Source organism: Bactrocera tryoni, chromosome 1 (assembly GCF_016617805.1).
Source record: "Bactrocera tryoni isolate S06 chromosome 1, CSIRO_BtryS06_freeze2, whole genome shotgun sequence".
NCBI classification, from domain to species: Eukaryota; Metazoa; Arthropoda; class Insecta; order Diptera; family Tephritidae; genus Bactrocera; species Bactrocera tryoni.
Genome location: NC_052499.1, coordinates 71,737,286 through 71,748,976, shown reverse-complemented (window position 1 = coordinate 71,748,976; position 11,691 = coordinate 71,737,286).

The following is an 11,691-nucleotide window of genomic DNA, read 5'->3' as shown; positions in this document are numbered from 1 at the left end:
TAACAAATGTTTGTATGTAGTAAAAAAAGGAAAAATATATTTAGATTATTATAAATTTCAAGCGCACGGCATGAAAAGCGAAAAAAATAAATGTCAACAATATTTTATGTGGGGTTAAAGAAAAAGCAAAGCAAAAAAACAAATTACAACAACATTTTATGGAAAATACAACGGAACAGAAATGAAAAACACTAAACAAATACAAATTCAGTCATACATCAGTGTTGCATTGCACGCGAAATAAAAAAAAAAAATATATTTTCCAGTTACAATTACACTCGTGTAGAAATCGGCCAATCAACCAAAGTTTCAATTAATCACAGAACAAGAGTATTCTAAATACTAATACAGAACGAAGAAAGCAAAAGTATGGTATACGATATTTCTTTATTGGTTGGCAGCTGATGGTCGCCCGCAACTAGTGTTCCTTCCTACACCGAAAAACCTCAGCAGCACCAACAGCAACAATTCATAATGCTCTAAGAAATCACAAAATCCTTATAAAAGTATAGAAAGAGAGAGAGAGAGAGAGAGAGGTAGAGAGATAGCAATAGATTGGACACGGTGATCCTAGAAGAGGTCTAAGGTATATATATGGGTTTCAGAAATCAGTTCTAGTAAAATCTAAAAATTTTGAAATTTTCGTTAATTGAGAAGATTAATATAAATACAGAGAGAATTACATATTTTTGACACTTTAATTTTTGTTATTACAAAAAAGTGACGGATGAGGTGCCTCAAATTACAAGCAAAAGTTCATAAAAACTTTAGGGGCTTTGATCTTTGGTTCTCATTTGTAAATTATTGTTAAAAACCATGAAAAGTTGTTTTTAGTGATTCTCAATGAAATCAAAAGAAAGTTTTCTAAAATGTCAAATTTTTGGCTTGCGCACGTTGAGTCACTTAGTGTCGTCATATACATAAATATATTCAGTTAAAAATAAAAGCTGACTATAATTGTATTTGAAAAATTGTGTGTGCTCTGGAAATAACGGGCGTTTTTCATTTTAAACAAAATATTTGTGCATTCTTCTACATTAATGTTGTCGCCTTCAAAATAGTCCATTCAGCCAATTTCATTCTCAATCTTATAAACAAATTTCAAACTCGATTTTTGGGATTCCATTTGCGCTTTTAGTGATTTTCATCATTTTGTAAAATGATAGCCCTTTAATGTTATAGTATAGTTTCTGGTCAAGGATTTAAGAACAAGCAAAAAGTGTGAGTTTTTAACAAACGAAAATGAAACTTCTACATTTCTTCGCTACAACATTACGGATTTTTTGCTGTCAAATACATATATTTCCATTTAAACATTTTACAACAAAAGAGTCACTAAAAGCATTCAAAATTGATTTGACAAATAACCGCATGTTATTCTGCACCTCTATAAACACAGACTTACAAGGGATGTTGATTTAACTGTGAACTATCAAATGTACGTATGTGTACGTGAACTTTCGTGCTTTCCTGCCCTACATACATACATATATATGTACATTTGTGGAAACCTTTTGACATGAACTTTTATTGCCCTTTCACCGCGCATATTCGTTTTATGGCAGTTAATTGAAAATTCATGTTGTAATTATATTCGTTACCATTTGTCAATTAAGCATTGTGAACAACTCATATTATAAATAAAAAGTATACATACATACATACATATGTATATCGAATATGTAAATATTTGAAAAATCTGTTAAACCTGTAATTAAATGAAAGACAATGGCTTCAATTCTTTTATTATACAAATTTAAAAATGTAAGGAGTGATCCATTTTGAGATTCCCTACTTTTTTAAAGAAAAACCAGAAACTACAAATTTAATGGATAATGTTTATTATCATTCGAAAGAACATTCTTTGGCATTTATTTTTTGAAGATTTTCTCTTTCAAATGTTGGCCGCGGCTATGTCTCAGAAGGTCCATCCATTGAGTCCAATTTTCGATTACTCGTTCGAGCATTTCGACTGGTAACGGGCGAATGGTATGCGTGATGTTTTACTCCAAGGCCTGAAATGAAGCGGGATTGTCCGCATAGACCTAAGACTTGACATATCTTTGCAGGAAAGAGCCTAACGGTGGGATATCACACGATTTTGGTAGCCAATCAACCCTCCCAAAACGTGAAATTATCTGCTCACCGAAGTGTTCTCTCAATAAATCCATTGATTGATGGGATGTGTGGGAAGTGGCGCCGTCTTGTTGAAATCAAATGTCTTCGAGATCACGAGCTTCAATTTCAGGCATCAAATAGTCGGTTGTCATGGTGCGTTATTGACGGTTACGTTCTCACCGGCATAATTTTTGAAGAAATATGAACCGATCATTCTACTGGTCCAGAAACCACACCAAATCATTGTTTTTTGTGGATGATAAGGCAGCTCTTGAGTCTCTTCAGGCTGCTCTTTGTCGCAAATGCGCCTATTTTGCTTGTTTACATATCCATTGAGCTAGAAATGGGTCTCATCGCTGAACAAAATTTGGCTTAAACACGTCGTATTTTCCTGGAATTTTTTAAGAGAGATAAAACCTATTATTTGAATAAAAGGATTTGTGGTTTAACTGATTTTTTCATCATTGAATTTGACATAATATGAATCGGGCAAAACTCTACCTCTACGGGATACTTGTCATATCATCAACAGACGTTTTCTAGTTTGACAAACGAATTTTTACATTGTTGATTTCAAACATTTAAATTTGGCAAAATTCAATTGAAGTAGAACTTCAGATATTTAATAAATATATAACATTTTAATGAATGCCGAATGATTCCATTCGGTATAGTCATAAACTTGAGTAAATTTCTTGTATGAAAATGGTTAATAAGTTCAAAACACAATCTAAGTGAAATTTAGATTTAAAAGCGGTCGTCCTCAGCAAACCATAAACCAATGTAATAGATCTGAGTTACAGTTGGAGGTGTAAAAATGCATATTCAGTGCCGGTTAACAGGGAAACATAAAACCAAACAACAGAGTGAATACGTACTTAATTACAAAAATTGCTTTTTCCGGCATACCAAGTCTTGGAAGTGAAAAAAAAATTTAAATTTTCTCACATTGAAGTGATGTTTAAAAGAGGAATGCAGGAAGGAAGGAGGATAAAGTGAAAGCCCCTTTTATACATACGAAAACTTTATAAGCATATACTTGTATTCATAGCACGGCCCGTTCCTGGACTAACTTTTGATCCCACAGTATGTATGTACGCATGTACTCGTATTTACATTGGTAGACTACAAGACTTAAGCAATTGTCGCAGCGACATTAAAATATTATGTATAGTATGTTTATATATGAAGTACGCATTGTTTGGCTTTATATGTATTGCATACATACAAAGATATACTCGTATAGGAAACGATAAAAGAAAAATGGTTAAAAACAAAAATTATAATGAAAATATAATCGAACAATAATGCAAAAATAATGAATAGCAATGCCAAGAAACAGCAAAATGCAATGTCAATGAAGTAAAAAAACAAAAACAAGAAACGCTTTGAATATATGTATTTGTCGAAAAGGGTGTTGGTATTTTAGTTTTTCAATGTAAAATGTGTCTTAGAAAATGCAAAGTTTGCCACTATAATTTGGAAATGTATGTATGTACGTGTAAAATTTAAAATTTAAGTGAAAAAACATAAAAAATACAAATTGATTAAACAATTACTGTGTGAAAAAATATGAAATCTGCACACTCGAAGAGCACACACAGTCGTTGAATGTCGGCGCCAGTAAACCAAAAACTCAAAAAGTAAAAATCAATTTTCAAAAATATTTATTAATTAAAAAGTTTTCGGACATAACTGCAAAAGTGGCATTTATGGAAAAGTATAAAAATATTAACGGCAATTTGTAACTCAATTGAAAAGGGCGCTGACGTAACGTTTTAACCACATTTACAACTGACGTAAGCGTAAAATGTAATTTCGAAAACTCAATTGACCTCCGACAATCATCATATGATATCTCATCGTATTCAGAAACTACTTTTCTATTTTGATTGTTTTTTTTTATATTTTACTTTGTTGTAATTTTGATTATTCGCAGGTTTATTTCGTTTAATTGAAATCTTATAAAGGTATTAAAAATAAAAAGTTCAAAAATGTATCGAGGCATTTATTGTTTGTTTTTCCAAAGAAATTCTCTCAAATGCGAAACTTTTTTACACAGAGTGCGTGACTCTGATTGGCGAAAAGTGCTCTGAAATCCAACAAATTTTTCATACGCTTAAGTAATTTTGGGTTTCATTCCTTAATAGTCAGCGATATTTTCTGCCAGTGAAGACTATTTTCACAAAAGATTAGAAATTCAAAAAATTTCGATCGACTTCGCAAATCCGGTGTTTGAAATATTTTCTGGTAGTAATCTCACAAAAGATTTGAAATTCAAAACAAAATTTCGATCGGCTTATAAAACCCGCTGTCTGAAATCAAAGCAGTCACATATTTGAAACTAAATGAACTGAATCTTAAATTTAATAGACGTTTCAAACAGACCGTTGATTGAGTCAATTAACAATACTGCCAATAAATATTCGATCTAGCTGAAGTGGTTTTATCCGCTTTGTTGTTGTTTTTTTAAGAGACATTTTATTTAATATAAAAATAACCAAATTGTATTTACCGAATTTAATGTACTTTCATAATCGGTGATTTAGATTTCCTTGATCCCATAGCCTATCTTCTGTAGGACTTTCAAACAAAGGTGGCAGGCGGTGAGAAAGATTTTTCTGCTTAATGATAATAATAATTATTATAGATGAATACAGCTAATAATTGAAGGGCTAGTTAATATTTTGACTTTTGACAAAATGACGACAACCCAAAAAATAAGTAGTTTTTTTGGGATAAAATTTATATTTCAAAATTCATATCAAAAATCCTAATCCTTCGTTCATTACATCAAAAATATGTCTAGAAAAAATGTATGAACATTTATAGTTGGCCGGTCTCACCGTTTCGCAGAAATTTTCCTTACTGCTAATTGACTAAGTTAAGGGCTGTCTGTAGCTCCTTTAAGGTTAAAAATTGATTATCTCATTTTCTATGGGTGAATTTAAATAATGTTTAAGAAGTTTTGGATATTATGAAATTCTATGACTGAATTTAAATAATTTTCAAGAAGTTTTGGAAATTCTGAAATTCGAAACTTTGTATCCTTCTATTAGGGTTCCCGAGGGTATTTTTTAATTTTTCCGAAACTTCGCTTTCTTCTCTCAGTGTTCCCGTGGGTAAATTGTTTCCATTTTAAGCTAATATTTAATATGACAACTTTTGTTAATTTTTATATATTAAATATTTTATACATTATATTAAATTTTATAAGATTTTTATATTATTTTTTTATCAAAGAAATTATTTTCTTATATTTTCCAATTTATATTTTTTAAATTTCATATTCATTAATGAAGTCTTCGATAACATTTACATGCACACATGTAATTGTGTAACATAACGTAGTTAGATGTATAGAATGTACAATACATAAGCACAATTAGATTTATGTATGTAGTCAAACTAAATAAAATTAATGCAAATGAAAAAAAACGCTAACACAATGAAGTCCATGAAATCGTTAAAAACGCGAAAATCATATATACACACACACACAAAAGTAAATACGACATACATAAGTATATGTAGAAGTATAACAACAAAAAAAAAGTATACATATGTACATACATATGTACATGTTAAAGAGAAGAAATACGAAATAAAAAAAAATTAAAGATAATTAACAAAAAAGCAAGAAGCGAGTTAAGAATTTTTTGAAAATAACGGCTAATAAAATTTAACTGACGCGAAGACTAAAAATTTTCGAAATTTTAAATATTTTCGTAATTGATTGAAAAATAGGTTTCTAGTATTTTAAGCGAAATTACGAAATAAAAACTGCAATTTCATATTTTAAAATGCAATGCACACACACACACAGGCACGCAGACACAAGTACTTACATACATACATATGTCTGACGGAATTTATAAATTTCACGTGTTCCCTGAAAGTCTTCGAGCGAACGCATCTGCAGCCGATTAGCAAAATAAACGCTCAACATTTCGAACCCAACAACCAGCATAAGAATATGGGCCTAAGATAAGGAAGAAGAAGAAGCAGAAGAAGAAGAAGAGTAACGCTACGAACACATAGAGAGCGACACGACACGGCAGCATGACAGTGAACTGTAAATGGCGTCGTGAATCCTACTACATGAACATTTGTAAGAAGGCAACGACATATGTAACAATGGCCGGCATGTACACAAAACAACACATTTGTCCATTTTGTATGTACACAATTTGGTGGTTGCCATACTCATACCTTTCGCTTCAATGAAATTTAAATATTTTGTTTTGAATAATTTTACATTTTACATATTAGTGGCATCACTCCTCTCTTCTGTCAACTCTACTATTAACTCTACTGTCGTTGGCAAATATAAAAATATGTTCAAGTTAGCGAGAGCGACAACTGCCGGCCTGCAGTCGTGTCGTCGTGCAGCTGTATAAATAACTGTGTCCATAAGAACGTGTGTATTTTAATATTTGACAGATGTCACTCGCAGTCTGTCGCACTCTATGTGTTCAGCACATAAACCATATAAGACGTGTTATAATACACACCAACATATGTAGCATAATTATTGCATGTACTGTGTATGTTTGTATGTAATAGCGAAAGCGTGTAGTATGTAGGCAAGTTGAATAAAAAAAAGTTATAATAATAAAAAAACAGCAACAAAAAAATGTGTTTCGCGTTTGCAAAATGCGCTGTTCTAGGCACATCTAGAAAAATTGTAATTGTTATTGTTGTAATGTCATGTAATGTAATGTAGTGTTGCGTTATGTTTCATAACACAACGTACTAACATAAATGAAAAGTACATGTAGCCTGATTAAGAAAAATAAAACTGAAATAAATAAATGGAAAAAAAAAATAATAATAAATGTACACACCCCGCAGAAAAGAGAAAAATGTGTATTTACTTCTTATACCCATGTAACATGTTATTACAGAGTATTATAGCGTGGTTCACCTAACGATTGTATGTGTCACCTAAAATTAATCGAGATAGATAAAGAGTTTTATATATATCTACATATGTACATATATAAGATCAGGATGACGCGACGAGTTAAAATCCGGGTGACTGTCTCTCTGTCTGTCCGTCCGAGCGTCCGTGCAAGCTGTGACTTGAGTAAAAACTAAGAAGTCTTGATGCAACTTGGTATGCGAGTTCCTTGGCAAAAAAAGTAAGAGTTCGTAGATAGGCGTAATCGGACCACTACCACGCCTACAAAACGCCATTAACTGAAAAAATATAAAGTGCCATAATAATAAATTAAGAAATAAAACTGTTATTTGGATGAAATCAGATGATAATCCCGCTAACTTTCCATATAACGGTAGTGAGAAAACTAATCTAAACGCGATAATTAAATCCTACCTCCGAGATGGTATGGGAGGGCTTTAATGGAGCCGGTATCAAAATTGGACGATGGGCGTAGCATCGCCCACTTTAGGTGAAACCACATATCTTGAGATTCAAATGGTTATTCGGTTATACCCGAGCTTAGCTCATCCTTACTTGTTATTTTCTATGTTTTATGGGTTCGTTTTCTGGCGGAGGTCGCTCGGAAAAACACCGATAAGCAGCTGGAGCATGTTTAAGGAGTGGCACTCATTGGCATCTGTGGTGCATTAAAGACGACCGGCAAACTTAGGAAAGCTGGGTATATGGAGGATCCTAATGACGGACACACCGAAATTCTCCATTGGTTCAATTGCAGTCTTATAGTCTAGATCACTGTATCGCTTCCTTCCCTTGGCGGTTCCTTCTCAGCTCACACACTTGCGAAGGATTTGTGGGTGGGGCATAGCCGATGGAGAAGAGGTCAGTGAGCTTTATCCCGGATAGATGGAAGTTAAGACGGATGATAGAAGATGGGTCCTTCTGTAGGGAGCTCTCTATCAACTCTAGTTCTAGACTACCGGACCATTGTAGCGTCTTTCAAGCGGAGGTGGCTACCATCAAGGAAGCAGTAGATGTACTAGTCCGAAGCTAGAAGTGTGCATTTACTACGATAGCCAAGCGCCTTGAAGCTCGCTGACTGTACAAAACTTTTTCCATATTACATTTGTATGCGTGCCCGGTTTCAACGGAATCACCGAAAACTGCTGAGCATTGCTAAGGAGGGTGACCTTTCCTCAATTTCATCCAATTGGAAGCGAGTCGCTGCTTCCAGAAATCGCTGGTCAACACCGTAATAGGTCTCCGAATTACCTTTCAATAGATTCTTGGAGGAAAGCGAGGTAGATGCCACTTCCTCCTCTATTGCCCTGCTTTTTGTCTGAGATTGAAATATCTCGGTATGCACAAAAGGGAAATATCTGTCCAAGGGAGATTCATTGTTTTAGGATCAACCATGCGACATAACCTAAATTATGTAACCTATGTAAATTGACAAATAGGACAATATAGATAGAAAGATTTTTATTGTTTTGTCGTAGAACAAAAGAAGTATTTGAAGATACCATTTCGCAAAAATGAAAATTATTGACATTTAAAACTAAACTTGGATTGTAATCGTTATTAAAATAGGAACCCGACAGGTCCTAAGATAATAAAAAGATATAGTATTTTGGACTACGGTCAATACAGAGCACATAAAGGCCATTTGCAATATTTTTTTTTTTTTCCATTTAACAACAACAGTAATTCAATCACGAACGCCTACACACAGAATTATATACGAACGCACAATGTATTTGTACATACGTATGTATGTATGTAGGTATACGAGCGTGGCCTACTGGAACAAAGCTGTGCGCAGGCGCAAAAATCAAGTTCAGTTCGTACTTTTATACAAGAAAAATATATGATTGCATGTATGTACATATGTATGTATGTGTCTGCAACAATATACATAACATTAGTAGACATATGTATGTATGTATATACCGCGTTTATGCAGCCTTTGGGAAGAAAAACTACAAGTATTTTGCAGCAACTATTAATTCGCCAACTTTCGAGCTTAAATAAATGTACATAGCGATAAACTTTACTTGCGGCAACTTTTGCCCCTTCAGCTTTGTTGATTTTGCTTGCTTTATGCATTCACATTCCTGAAAAACTTATAAACCAACAAAATTGCCATATATTGTACATACATACGCACATGAGTATGCAGTTTCATATTTATATAGCTATATTTGTATAATCAGTGTCTATATATGCCGAATGTTCATGTGTTGCTGCTACAATGGGTTACGTCTCCCTAATCGCTCATAAAAGCTCATGCGAAACACTCTGCTGAAGATTATGGCAAAAGTGGGCAACAAGAAGGAATAGCAATAAGAACTAGAAAATCAAAATCGAAAATAATAAAAAGTAAGAGGAAGGCAGACCAATAAAAAAGACAACCGAACACATGTATATTTAAATGCAATTTACTTCCTTTTCAATTCACGAGGGTACGTCTCGAAGATTGCAGAATGGTAAACCTGGTTCGCAAGCATAACAGTAACATAATCTGTTACTAAAAAATTAAAAAAAAAAATTGTAAAGATCTCCAGATCGGCCATTTCGAACGGCAGCTTAATGCTGTAGTGATCAGATCTGAGCGATTTCGTCAACGACCCTGCTTTAAACAGTAATTCGTACCAAACTTCATGAAGATATCTCGTCAAAAAAAGGTTTTCCAGCTAATTGCTATAGTGGTCCGATATTGGCGGTTCTGACAAATAAGCAGCGGAGAAAAGAAAATATGCAAAATTTCAGATCGATATCTCAAAAACTGAGAGACTGACAAATGGATGGACGGCCAGACGGATAAGGCTAAATCATCTTAGCTCGTCCTTTTAATCACTTATATATATATTTTATAGGATATTCGCCGTTTCCTTTCGGGGTGTTACAAACTTCGTGGTGAACTTAATATACTATTCTGTTTAAGGTATAAAAGTTAATAGGTTCCGGAATTTGTCTTTGGGAGGAATATTGGTAAACATGTTGACAAAGAAATTACGCGCAATCCACGAACTTCAAATACGCTCCCTCGTATTCACAGTTTCTAGTACTGATCGCACAACTTTGGTCTCTCTCTCTTCACTGGTCATTACAATTGTTCTTCTGTCTGTTTTATAATACAAAATTGCTGACTTAGTCGCTGGAAACCAGCTGCGTCTTCATTGCAACAATTAAATGCGGTTGTAATTTTCCATTTGACTGCACTTGTGGAGTTCTTCGCCACTCTTGAGTAGTAAACTTCATAGTTGTTTGTATGTAAAGTGAATGTCTTGATAGCTATCTACATATATCTACAAATGCTTAAGTCCATATAGGCATATGAATGTAATCTTTAGGGTAGCATAATGCATCTGGCAATGTTAAGTGCGATTGAATGGAACTTAAGAGAAAGTCAATTGCCTTGTTTTATAGTCATCCGATTGTTGCTTCAAATGATAACCATAAATGTGATTTGCTAATTACCTAAGAATTTTAAAGTCAAACAGATGTATTTTGGGAAACCGAAATAAATTTTGCCAATTTGATCATTTTCTTAAACTTCAATCAATTAGTTCCAAATGATTGCAGTTGGAAAGTTAGAATTGTAGTATTCGTTTAAGAGTCTATATAAACGTCTCATCTCTTCTGATCTTTCGAGTCTACTTATTCAAGTTAGAAGACCAAGTTGTTTGCTGATCATGCCTCCTACGTCGCTGTTGTCAGTATAGCTTTGAATTCAGGGAGGCTTTTCTCTTTTGGGAAATTCCATTTTCCATTGATGAATACATTTCTAGCCTTAGTGGCTAAATTATCACATGAGTCTTTCTAACGTGCCCCAACATCTCATTAGGAAGTCTAGGTAGGGGCTTGGTAAATATAGAATATAGATCGATTTTTTCGAAACTGCAAGACTAATTTTAAGCAGACAAATTTTCCTTAACCCTAGACACTTTGTTGAAAGGTCTTCTGGAGATCGGCTACGGGTTCAAGAGATTCTAAAAGTTTTCAAACTAATCGGACATTGAAGGCAGTAAATTCTGTAACACTGGATAAGAAAGCGAAGCAAAAGTCTCTGTTAGTGAACGAGGGCAAGATCAAATATCATCTGTCATCAAACAAACGGTCGTTGCACTCGCGACTTGGCTCCCACGTCATATCACCCTCGAAATCCAACGTTGAATAACTCTTGCCAACAAATGCTCCTTTGGACTGAGTAAGTAAAGTTCTCTCTCGACAAAAAAAGACCAATTTCTATAAGTCGCTCATCATTCCCGTCCTGCTATATGGTGCAGAGGTATGAACGATGACAGCATCTGATGAGTCGACGTTACGAGCTTTCGAGAGAAAGGTTCTGTGGAAGATTGTCCTTGCGCATTGCAGTATCCACTGGGGGAAGCCGAAGAAGAGGAAGATCTCCCTTCCGTTGGAGAGGTCAGGTGGAGAAGGACCTGGCTGCACTTGGTACAGCGAATCAGCGCAAAATTGCGAAAAGAAGAAACGAAGGGCGCGCTGTTGGTAACTCGGTTATAACCGCTTAAGTGATGTCTACGCCATTAAAGAAGAAAAAATTCGTAAATGTAATTTTTTTACGCCTCTTCTAAAAAAAGAGAACAAGGTAGATCTTGCATTAAATCGACATAATCCCTTTAAATTAAAAGTAAGTATAGTACAGT